Raw genomic sequence first — 12,693 nt, 5'->3', positions numbered from 1 at the left:
TGAAGTTAGTTTCGTTTTGTTCTCACTAGTGGGGCAGAGTCTCCAATTAGTTTCACTTTTTCTTTTTAGGGTGCAAAGGTCTTTAAGTTGTGGCGTAAACCATTTGTTTAAATGGTCCTTAGGTTTACTAGGTCTAAGTTTGAAAGGGGCAATTCTATCCAAGGTAGTGAGCATAATATTATTAAATTCTTGAACTAGGATGCTAGGATCAAGATTTTCTGACAATGAGTTATGAGTGGGAAGGATAGCAGGGATAGTTTTTTCTGCCGTAATGCTTTTTTTATTTCAAGTTAGGCATGGTGGCGCTACCTAGCGAGCCATTGGGGTGAGTCTTGTAGTAGATAGGTTGAAGGACACCAGTGAGTGGTCTGTCCAAGAGAGCGGCAGGATGGACAGGATATTCGCTGTACAGTTATAATCCGCTATCCAGTCCAGTATTCTCCCTTTTTGGTGGGTGGGTTTATTCACTTTTTGAGATAGATCTAGTGCCTTCATTGTATTGGCTATATCTATGGCCCTTTTTCCGTTAAATCCAAGAAGCCTAGGTTGAAATCTCCTAGTAGGAGTATTTGCGAGGAAGGTTTGAGGTTATTGGTAAATATATTGTGCAGATCCTCCTCGAAGGTACCAAGTGGACCAGGCGGTCTATATATTAAATGAATGGTAAATGATTGAGAATTGTTTATCTGGAATTTGATAGAGAGAGCTTCACAAGATTGACACAGGTGGGGCACGTCGTAGGCATAGAGCTGTTTTAGAGATAATGGCAATGCCACCTACTCGGGCACTATCGCGGACTTGTCCAGCTATGGTATAGCCATCACGGATGGCTAACATGAGTGAGGGTCCTGCTGCACTGTGGAGCTAAGTCTCCGTGATCGCAAGGAAATCCAGATAACTTTCGGTGATTAAGTCGGCGATGTCAGTGGCGTGGGCAACGAGCGATCTTACATTGAGGAGCACTCCTTTAAGGGGCAGTGTCTCGGTAGCTGCATTGCTTGAGGTAGGTTTGTCAGAATTGTCTATATGTCTATATAGGTAATGTCTATCACACTGGCACTATCTTCGTTGAGGGTCCTCAACCCAACCTCCTCCTCTTTGACCGGCGCCTGCCATCCCTCATTAACTTCCTTCCCACACCTGCAACTCCCTTTTCCACACTCAGTGCCCCACCCTCCGACTGGTGTACCAACCCCTGTAACCCTCCTCGCAAAACCTTCAAAGGTGGAGACCTCTTCCATCTAGCCATCATTCTGCCATCAAACACTGTGCCGACATCTGCCTCCTCCTTGAAGATATTCTTACAGAGACTTGGTACAATGCCAGCTCAGTCACTGCTTTTGACTCCCTTCTCCCTGATGGCTATAAGATCATCTCCAAGCCTTGCATTAACTGTGCTGGCAGAAATCCACCCAGCCTTACTCTTCCTTCGAGAGCCTGGTTTGCAAGCTGGCCATCTCTCCCACCTCCTCGCTGACCATTGCCACTATCTACAGGCCACCCATCTCTACCACCCTGATCCTCTAAGAATGGACCGATTTCTTCTCCTTTTGCCTCACAACCACCTCTAAAGTCCTTCTACTGGCCGATTTCAACATCCAAACAGACTCCTCAATCACAGCATCCACTCTCTTCCGTGACCTCTGCACCTCGCTCTCCCTCTCCATTCTGCCTTCTGGTCCTACCCACTTGGCTGGGCACATTCTTGATGCCTTTATCCACACTGATCTTTTATTCTCCTCCCCACTGATCACCCCATTCTCCTGGTCAGACCACTCTCTCCTATCCTCCCACCTTGGTCCTCTCAGCCCTCTCACCGTAACTCCCCCAGCACTGCCAAACACGTTCATGAACATCCGTCTGATGAAACGAGTGTCAGTTTCTGACTTTGCATCTACCTTCACCTCCCCTCTCCCCACTACAGACTCTACCTCTGACTCTGCTCTCGGCAACCTCCATCTTGCCATTACCAAATTACTAACCCCCTTGACATTCTTGCCTCAGTCATGAGGATCCGTCTAAAATATTCCTCCAAGGGTAACACCTCGTACAACTCCGAACTCGCAGCCCTGAAACGCAAGTGCAGAGCTGTGGAACAGAAGTGTCAAACCTCAAGCTCACCCTCTGACAAACTGGCCTGTCGCCTGCTCCAAAGGCAATACAGACTCTCCACCCACACCAAGAAAAGGGCCCACATCCATGCTTGCATCTCTGGTGCATCCAACAACACGACTGAACAATCTGCAGGCAACTAGCCAACCCTTGTGCAGTCTCCTCCTCACCTCTTTCCCTTCCAGGTCCTCTGCAACACACTGGCCACACACTTCACTGCAGAAACTAAGGACATCATACGCAACCATGCGTCCCTCTCCCCATCACCTTGTCCCACCCCTCTTTTTCGCCTCCTTCTCTCCTATCACACCTAATAAGGTCACCAGTGTTGTCCGCTCCATGACGGTCTCCTCCAAACAGGTTTCCCCTGCTCCTCCAGAACCATTAAGGACAATATTGGCTCTCTTGCCTCTGTATTTGCTGATTTCTGTGACCACTCTTTTGCTGCTGGATCTTTCCCGTCCTCCCTCAAGCACTCCATTGTGTGCCCTCTCCTGAAAGGAACTGCTCACATCTCTTGATTCCAACTCTTCAGCTGTTCTCATTCTACTCGATATTTCCTCTGCATTTAATATGGTCAATTAATCCATCCTCATAAAAATGCTCCACAATACCCTAGGTATCTCGGGGTAGGCACTGGACTGGCTGACCTCCTTCCTCAATGACTGTCCGTCCCAGGGTATTCTGGGCTCTTTCTCCTCCCCCACCTCTATCTCCATCTGCGATGTCCCCCCGGGTTCCAACCTTTCTCCCTGGCTCTTTAACACCTATCTTGCTCCGCTTGCACACCTCATGTCCATCTTCTCCCCTAACTTCCAGTGTTATGCAGATGACACACAATTCTTCTTCAAACTTCCATCAGACCCTCTCCTTACTTCCTCCATCATTCCTGACTGCTTATCTGCCATCCAGTCCTGGTGTACTTCCGATGATCTCTGCCTCTACGCCAGCAAGACTGAGATCCTTCCTATTGTGACTCCAGCTCCCACTTTCTTCCCCTCACGCTGGCCATCTTCTCTGGACACTCCCCCTTCTCCTTCTGAAGAAAGAAACCTTGGAGTCATCTTCACCTCCTCTTTTTCCTTCATCCCTCACATTCAGGACTTTGCAAAGAAGGCCCAATTTCAACTCTACCTACTCAAAGGAATTCTTCCTTTCCTCACTTTCCCCCTGAAGCTCAATGTGTCTAGAGCTCTGGTTCTCTCTAGGCTAGACTACTGCAATAGGCTACCCTCTTCTTCTTTACGAACCCTCCAGCTCATCCAGAACGGGGCTGCAAAACGTATCCTTGGCCTCGAGCCCAGGGACTGCATCTCTCCAGCTCTAAAAACTCACCACTGGCCCCAGGAAGCTGCAAGGATCAAATTCAGATCCCTCTGCATCACCCACAAGGCTTTCTGGGGCCGGGGACAATGCTATCTACAACTTGCTTACTAAATACTCTGCCTCCAGATCTTTACACTCCTCCGGCACAACTCCCTATGTGTTAAGCGCTTTGCTAAACAGTGAGTTGGTGACCGATCTCTTTCCTCAGCAGGCTCCCTCCAATGGAACAGCCTCCCCCTTCCTCGTCGTCTTGAGCTGGATCTCCTCAAATTCCAGAAGCTCCTCAAGACTTTCCTTTTCACCTCCTACTTCCCTTGCTCCATCCTCTGTTAAACCCCACAGTTGCTGAGATTGGTGACCAGGGCCCTTATGTGTACCCTTGGGTTCTAGCCTCCCACACCTAATCGCCTTCAGCCTCCGCCCGCTCCCAGCATTTGCCTTGGCACACACTGGCCTGTGCCACCCTAGGCCTGTACTTACATATTTATTCTTAGCTGACCACTTTCACCTAGGCACTTACAGCTGTTCACTCCATAGAACTTCCCTCTTGGTACAACATGCCCTTACCCCCTCACTCCATCATCCCTTCTCTCCCTCTGCACTTGCACGTTCGGAATGCTCAATTGGCCTAGTAGGACCGCCTCTATTATTTCATTGTTATATTTGATTTGCATTCCCTTGTTCTCTCCCTGTTGCCCTGTGGGCGCTTTGAAACACAATTTACTTGATGTAAAAGTGCAGTACAATTAATACAATAACAATAAATAAATAAATGTACCTTCCTCATGGATTCTGATCTGTGTCTGCTATCTATTCTATGGTATGTGAACCTTTCTCATTGCTTCCAGATGGTCTCCTGTTTCCGTGCTTGAGAACTTTTCCATTCTGTGAGACTGCTAATATGAGTCTACTCTGTGGTATGTACATCTTTTTCCTATGACTACTAATCTGTGTCCTGCATTACTATTTCAGACTGTAATCCTTCTCCGTGGGTACTATTGTTAAAAAAGTGTCTGTCCCTATACTGGGACACAGGTACCCTCGTCCCAGACTGCCAATGTTGCCCTTGGAATGCTGCTTGTGTTTTACTCTGATTCCAGCAAAGGTGAAGAAGGGAAAGGGACTGGAAGGGAGTACTATGAGGCAGCATACCGAGCTATGGGTGAGAGCACAATGTGGGGGTGCAACCAGATAGTCTGGATTCCACAACATATTTTGTTCTATATATGCTATGCCCCAGGCCCCAAAATTGCTTAAGATGGCCCTGGGTAATGTCACCGAGGGCAGGTATTACTGTGGCTGATAGTGTGTAGCATGGTTATTGCAGGGGCTATTTGTGTTCCAGTGTGTGGGCGGGTAGCACCGCTGTCAGTGGCCAGTGCTCCTACTGAATGTCTGTAGGCCCTCTACTGCAAGTGGACATCACTGCTGCTATCTGTGGGCAGCACTGCTTATGATGGTGAGCAGTGCTGCTTCCCTGGGTGGGCAGCACTACTAGTGGAACTGAGGAGCACTGCTATGGTCACTTGGCAGTGTCATTGCTGTCAGTGAGTCGTCTTGCTGTTTACAGTGGGTATTCCTGGTGCTGCAGGTGGTTAGACCTGCTGCTCTGGGTGGGTAGCACGGCTGCTGCCTGTCATCGTAGTGCTGCTTCCAGTGGGTAGTAGTTTTCCTGCAGGTGGAGTAATAATGCTGTTGTCAATGTTTTCTGCGTGTGGGTAGTCCCTCTGTTGGAGAGTACTGCTGCTATTTGGTGGGTGGCAAAACTGCACTTGGGGATTAATATCACTATTTCAAGTAAGTAGTGCTGTTGCTGTGTCAGTAGGTACTACGGCAGTGGTCGTGGTTAGCACTGCTACTCTCAGTGGGTAATGCCCCTGCTGTCAGTAGGTAGTACTCATGTCAGTGTGTAGCACAGCGGTAGACTTGTTGGTGGGTACTGCTGCTGCTGTCAGTGGGTATTGCGCCAGTGGCCGGTGGGTAGCACTGCTACTCTCAGTGGGTGATGCACCTGCTGTCAGTAGGTAGTACTGATGTCAGTGTATAGTACGGCGGTAGACTGGTTGGTGGGTAGTGCTGCTGCTGTCAGTGGTTATTGCGCCAGTGGCCGGTGGGTAGCACTGCTACTCTCAGCGGGTAATGCCCCTGCTGTTAGTAGGTAGTACTGATGTCAGTGTGTAGTACGGCGGTAGACTGGTCGGTGAGTACTGCTGCTGCTGTCAGTGGGTACTGCGGAAAACAAAAGGGGGGCCCCAACCACATATCAATTTGTTGACACTAATAACAATTTAAGTGTCTACTGTGCTGTATCCGTTATCATTGTGTATTAGTGCTCCAAAAGTAATCTACGTACCCCATAGTAGGGTCGTTTTACTCTGGATTTGGTCCATGCAGATATCTTGAGACATCAGTTGTATGCTCAAAACAAAGCTGCTTTTATTTAGCAGGTCCAGTCCATTGGCTGGGCTTACAACTATCATATTCATGCTTCAGTAAATGGGCAGAGTATAGATAGTGTAACGCTTTTAACAGTACTTACTCACAGTGCAATGTTTGAATCAATGGTGTGTTAGTACTGTTTGTGAGGTAAATATTACATCATATTTAAACCTTTATATATAAAACAGAAGGCAGGAAAAACAGTGTTGACACATACAAATACAGCAGTGCGGGAAGCCCACACATTGGCCCTATACATATTCCCCTTTATTGATTCAATGCAGGGATGTGTTCATACACTTTGTAAAAAGAAGGATAGAAGCTAGTCTGATGGCTCTAGGCTAGCTAATACGCCAGGGGGACGCGCCCCCTAAGGAGTTCAGGTGGATGAATTAGCAAAGTCTTATGCTAGAACCACAGGCATTTCAGCTCCTTGGTGAAAAGCCTTCATCTGGGCTTCTGGGTTTGTCTCTCTGTTGATGTTCCTAGGGGAAGGGCTGAGGCTATGGGTGCCCTTTGGTCGTGGTAATGGTGCTCAAGGGCATGGTGATGTTGGTTCCAGGAACTTCAGTTTTCCGTCCTCTTGTATGCAAAGACCCAGGTTAGGTGGTAGAGCTGTGTCAGTGGGTAGTGCTGCCGCTATCACTGAGCGATATGGCAGCGCTCGTTCAGCAGTTTGTTAGTTGTCAGTGGGTAGTCGTATTACTGTCAGAAATAATATGTTCATTGGAATTACTTCCGCTGCAGGTGGTTAGTGTTGCTCTTGTAGGTAGATGGCAATCATGCTGTCTGTTGGTGGTACTGCTGCTCTACATCTATGGCTCTGCAGATGTGTCCTATTAGTAATACTACTCTCGGAGTGTAACACTTCTCCTGTGAGTTGACAATATGACTGCTCTCAGCGAGGAGTACTGCTGCTCTCAGCAGGTAATACTGCTACTCGGAGCAGGTGCAGGGAACGATTTGCGGACCCGTGGATCCCCCGCTTTCCCTCCTGGGTCCTACCTACCCATACTGACTACACATCCACCCGTTATAGCCAGCGCCGCGCAGGGGGAACCCTGCAGTCCAGGGCGGGGGCCAGTAACCTGTGCCCCATGGCAGGCAGGACAGGGAGAGGGGGCATGCACCCCTCGCAGTTGTACCATGCCCCCTTTTCCCTCTCCTCTCAGGCTTGTTGTCTTGTTGTCTCCCGGTCGCTAGGATTTCTGGAGCCGGGTAGGAGGAAGGGCAAGGTGGAGACAACACCTTGGCCGCTTCACCAAAGAGGTGCTAAGCACCTAAGGCAAGGCAGGCACGAAGCAGGTAGGGAATAACAAAAGAAGCACCTCAGGGGTGTAACATGCCGTCGGCACCAGCTGGCCGGGGGCTGGACTACACAGCCCCCACACAGGCAGAAAAAAGCCCAGAAAGCAGAATCCAGTTTGTGACCCTGCACGGGGACCCAATCAACGAGTACACTGCTTACGTAGAGTGCTTTTTTTTTCTTTTCCCAAAACCCTGCCACCCAAGAAAAAGGGAGAGAGAAAAAAGAGAAGGAAGACAAGCCCCCATACAGTGCCCGCATTTTCGTGGGACAAGGAATGCGGCAGGGGCCAGAGGACGCAACCTCAGGACCTCGTGCCCAAAAGTACACATTATGTTATGGTGATTATGATTGTTATGTTATTATCACATAATGATGTGCAATAAAAAAACACTGCCTTTTTTATTGCCAACACTCACCCAATGTCTCGTGTAGTACATGGGGATGTGGGATCTAATGGGTTTATCTATATCTGTTTTTTATGTGTTTGCCTCTGGGTCCACCGGCAGGGGTGCCGAGTACAGGGGGGCTTTGGGGCCTGGCCCCCCGGCAGAATGAAGTCAGGGCTGAGCCAAACCACCCCCCCCCCCGGCCGGAGAGAAGAGACGCAGTATGGATGGCTCTTTGTTCCATCCATACTGTGTCTCCCTCTGGCGCCCGGATAAAAGCCGGGGAAAAACGATGTTTAGAAATTGTGGGACAGATGCAAAGCAAGAGGCTCTTGCTTTTCATCTGTCCCTCAATTTCTAAAAATCGTTTTGGGTTTTGGGTTGGGTATACTTCACAGATGTAGAGGTACACCCAACCCAAAACGATTTTTAGAAATGGAGGCACAAATGCAAAACAAGTCTGTCCCTCAATTTCTAAAAATGGTTTTGGTTTGGGTGTATTTGTACATCCGTGCACCCTTGTTGCCAAGAGGGGTGCACAGATGTAGAAGTACACCCAACCCAAAACGATTTTTAGAAATGGAGGTACAGATGCAAAGCGAGGGAGGGGGCAGGGGCAGGGAGAGGCCAAATGAGACTGTTTGCATGTCTCTGAGTGTGCACGTGGTGAGGGTGAATGCTATGGGTGGGGAGCGGAGGCGTATGAGCCAGCACTTTCTAGTAGAGCTGCCATATTTGAAATGGGGCAATGCTGGTACTCCTCAGTTAGCTCACTATACTCTTGATGGGATAGTACTGCTGTAACAGGGCTTCTATAATTGTTGAATCTTCTCAGCGATAATACTATGCTTTTGTTGGGGCAATGCTAGTTCATCTTAGTGGGGCTGCTATACTTTTGATGGGACAACATCAGCTCTTCTCAGTTGAGCTGCTACACTCTTATTGACAAGGCCCCAGCACTTCTCAACAGATTTCTTTTTTTTTAATTGTTTATTTACAATGCGTGTACTACCCAGAGGTTTCTAAGCACGGACTGAGGGAGTGAACCTGTGTTGCGCGGACCTAGGGAGCGGACCTGTGTTGTGCGGACTGAGGGAGCGAACCTGTGTTGCGCAGACCGAGGGATCGAACGTGTGTTGCTCTGTGTCGTCTTGCTTCCAAGGCGAGCATGTTGCCCCTGAGCTATCCTTCCGATACTCTAAAGATCTGAAGTACATTTAATGATACAGAACCAGAACTATTGAGCAAGTCTGTCATCATCAGAATAACTCAACACTGTCGTGGTTATACAAGAGCGCATATATTTAAAGGGATGGAATTACTCAGAATGTAGCAGCACTTTTCAATAACCAAAGGTTCTTAAGCATAGTTAATGTGAAAATACTACACTTCTCACCGTTGGGACAGTACTGCCACTTCGCACAGACGCTTCTACACCTTTTATGGGGCAGCACTGATCCAGCCTACTGCTCACATGCTCAGAATTGTCATTTCGCAGCAGGACTGCAACACTATACCATTGTGTTCTGCATGTTGAGTGCTGCTTCACCACCAATGTGGATTCATGGCTCTCTCCCAGTGTCTAAATAGTAGATCTGTCTACATTCAATTGGCAACAGGCATGTCCAGAGCTGCCTGCTGTCCATAAGCTGCCGCTCAGGATGTTGGGAGCCGTGATGGGGCAAGGGATAGAAGGCTCGAGCCTGTCGGATAGCAGAATCAGCAGGGTCTTAAAACCTGCTCACTCCTTCTGGAGGGGCCATGGGGCAAAATGAGCCTTATCCCACATACAGGGTGTTGTTACCCCTTTATGTCTCCTGAATGAAAGAATGAGCTCTCTCAGACACAAGTTATCACCCCTGCACACACAATGAATGAATATGGTATGGATCTATAGATCGAGAAAACTGGAGTGACAATTCAGAGTGTTTTAACAGAAATATAATTGTCTTCCCAGATGGGAAACTGGCTCCATTAATATACATGGGATCACTGAGATGACCAAGAGTGAAACTGATTACCAGCAACATGTGATGATACTATGCTCCAAGGAGTGAGGTGCCCACTCAATATATCACACTGTTTAAAGGTGTGAGACCCATCCTGAATGCTTGCCCAAAGAGCCTTGGCCAGAGTATCACACTGAAGAAGTGAGCATGGGATCCGGGGTCTGCAGCCCACTTGCAAGATTTGCACCAAATTAGTGAGATTGTGCTCCAAGGTTGGAGGCACACGCATAGTCTTTGCTCTGACGTTTCACACACACACAGGATGGGACGGCATTTCGTTCTCCCATCCTAGTTGTGTTGCTCTGCCTTTTGAGGGCTACTACAACCTGGATGATTATAGAGGAGTGGAGTAGGGGCAGTGATGGCCTACTGGAATGCAACTGAAAGGCTTGAATCTCCTTCTTACTTGACTTTAGTATATGCAGTACATGCTAGCCAATGTTTCCACTGTTCTGCGCTGCGCGCGCCTCCACATCCCCCCACAGCCCCCCCCCCACGCGCTGTTGCACCAAGTTGGTGACTACATGCAAATTTGCGGTCCTATAACTGCCAGTGATATCACTTCCTGTATTTGCCCCCCCCCCCCAAATTCATAAGTCGGCTACCCTGTCCACCGTTTATATAAACTCCCGAATACAGATCCGTCACGCCCTACAGACTGTGAGGCGAGCCAGCGCACGGAATCTAGTGCCGGTACACCATCGCTCAACTCAGTGCATGGCGAGGGAGCTGTCCTGTCAGCACCGCCAGATCGCTGAACTCACTCAGTGCATGGCGAGGGGCCTGGCGAGGGAGCTGTCCTGTCAGCACCGCCAGATCGCTGAACTCAGTGCCTGGCGAGGGAGCTGTCCTGTCAGCACCGCCAGATCGCTGAACTCACTCAGTGCATGGCGAAGGTCCTGGCCTGTCAGCATCGCTGAACTCACTCGGTGCATGGCGAGGGGCCTGGCGAGGGAGCTGTCCTGTTAGCACCACCAGACCGTGGATTTTAGGGCGAAATGACAGGGGGATAGGCATGCGGGGTCAACCAAAACACTCCAAGCACCCACACATACTCACGAACACACAAAGCAGACACAGACAGGCATACACAGGTATATATACACACACAACCACGGACTTGAGGACAAGAGAGAGGGACACACAAGTATAGTTCTCCTATACAGCACCAAGAGACACGTATGGTGATACACAAGTATACAGTTGAGATGCATGCATACCCTCAAGCAAACACAGCCCTACTGGCACCAGGCATCCACACAGTGGCCCTCGCACACATACGCAAGGAGAGAAAAAAAAGAGCGCTTCCCGGCGGCGTGTTCTGCGCATACAGGCACGGCATCCACCAGCAAGCCAGCCTGACCCAAGCCGGCCGACACTGTTTACATCATGCTGTAGTGAAGTGGCAGAGCAACCGGAAACACAAGCACAACCACACACTCACGCCAACTGAGTGCCATATTCATTCCCCGGGTGCGTGAGTGTGCTTCTCTCTCGCAAACAGAAACATCGGAGGCAGGGAGGTTCACTAGACCGTCGTGTAACACATACACATGGGGCTGTAGTCCGCAGCCTACCGTGTCCCTGCCTGGCGGCTGGTGCACCCCCTTGCCACCAGTCCCCCATGTGTGGACCTGAGCACACGCAGTGCCCTACATCTACCCACCCCTCCCCCACACCGGCTCGGACATGCAGCACCTGCTGCCATCCACATACAGCAGCGCAGGCAGCCCAGGGATGCCGGTTGCATCACCCTAACAGGGCGGGGAGAACAGGGACCCCCTGCCTGCCTGCCTGCCTGAGCCACTGCGCTCCTGGCTCTCCAGGGAGCTCGGTGCACTGCCCTGCGCTAGAGGGGCCGCAAATGAAGGGGTCGTCGGAAGTATGCAGCACACGCGGAACTGCCACCGGGATCATGGGGACGGGGTGCCCCTTTGCCCCCACAAACAGCGGGCACAGGCCCTTCTACAGAGATGCCCTTACCTGGCAGCAGGGCGGCGAGTAGCAGCATTCCAGCCTCATCTGAGCCCTGCGGAGGCTGCACCAGCCAGAGCGGAGGGTGGGGGGCGGGGGGCGGAGTTGTCCGACAGCTGGGAGGAGGAGGAGGGAAAAAGAGGAGAAGGAGGAGCGGAGGGACGGGGAGAGGTGAGGAGAGGTGGACAGCAACGAGGAAGAGGTGGGAAGGGGGGGACAGGTGAAGTAGATAGGACACAGGACAGAGGCAGGGGAGAGAGGAGACAGGATGCAGGCAGTTGAGGAGGGGTCGAGGTGATGAGAAGGAACCCCAGTGGAATGGGTGGGTGGGGTGGGGCAGCAGCGAGTGTATTAGAAGCAGCCCGCAGATAGGGATACATGAGGCAGGGTGAGCGATAGGGCAAACGATGCAGGGATGGAAGAGCCAGCCCGAGAGAGGGTGTGTGGCAAGCGATGCTTCTACATGGGCTTAGGAAGGGTCCGAGAGGCGAAAATGCAGGTGCGAAGAGGGCCAACAGCGTGGCCGAGGGAGGAAGCTGGAGAGAAATAAAGCAGAAGCGGCAGACTTGGAGAAGTAAAGGGGCCCAACAAGGCGGAACCAGAGAGCGACAAACTGGAAACACGACAGCCAGGCTGAGAAGGGAGAGTGTAGGGGTGCAGGTGGCTGCAGAAGTGAACGCTGCATTGTAGGGAGGTTACGAGTGAGGCACGGCCGGCTGCGGGACTGAGGGACAGGCTTCCAGGAGAGCCAAGGCAGTGATGGGAGATTCAGATTCTAGTCTTGAGGAAGGCGCATCACGATAACGCGGATTCCTTCTCTTGAGGGGGTCTATAGAGGGGGCATGTTGAAGATATGAAGCGAGGAGCCGGTCGTAGACACAGACTGTACAGGGAGAGATGGGGCGTACAAGCCAGAGACCCACTGAAATTAGGAAAGTCCGTCTGTAGAGGGAAGAGTTAGGCTGAAGAGAGGCGAGACATGTTGTAGAGGGAAGAGACATAGCGGGCTAAGCCATACCATGGCCACGTACCTAATAACAGAAAATGCCTAACATTTCGTACCCTGTTTACCCCCAATGATAAGAGACAGAGACCTTCTGAAAGTTGGAAACATATTACACTTTATTGGAAACATTCG

The 12,693-nt window shown here is 50.4% G+C and overlaps 1 protein-coding gene across 2 annotated transcripts in view; it reads right to left on the bottom strand.

The window, feature by feature from the left end:
- The window catches only part of TMEM74B (transmembrane protein 74B), a 121,341-nt gene extending 109,626 nt beyond the window's left edge, over positions 1–11,715 (bottom strand). The window contains exon 1 of one of the 2 annotated variants that reach the window (XM_069650931.1): positions 11,565–11,715. The gene's annotated coding sequence lies outside the window, so the exon portion shown is untranslated. The remainder of the gene's footprint in view (positions 1–11,564) is intronic. The other variant, XM_069650932.1, reaches the window with a different exon arrangement.
- Positions 11,716–12,693: the final 978 nt, after the last annotated feature.

Source organism: Ambystoma mexicanum, chromosome 3p (genome assembly GCF_040938575.1).
Source record: "Ambystoma mexicanum isolate Mex_15411 chromosome 3p, UKY_AmexF1_1, whole genome shotgun sequence".
NCBI lineage: Eukaryota > Metazoa > Chordata > Amphibia > Caudata > Ambystomatidae > Ambystoma > Ambystoma mexicanum.
This window is presented reverse-complemented; position numbering and strand designations above follow the sequence as displayed.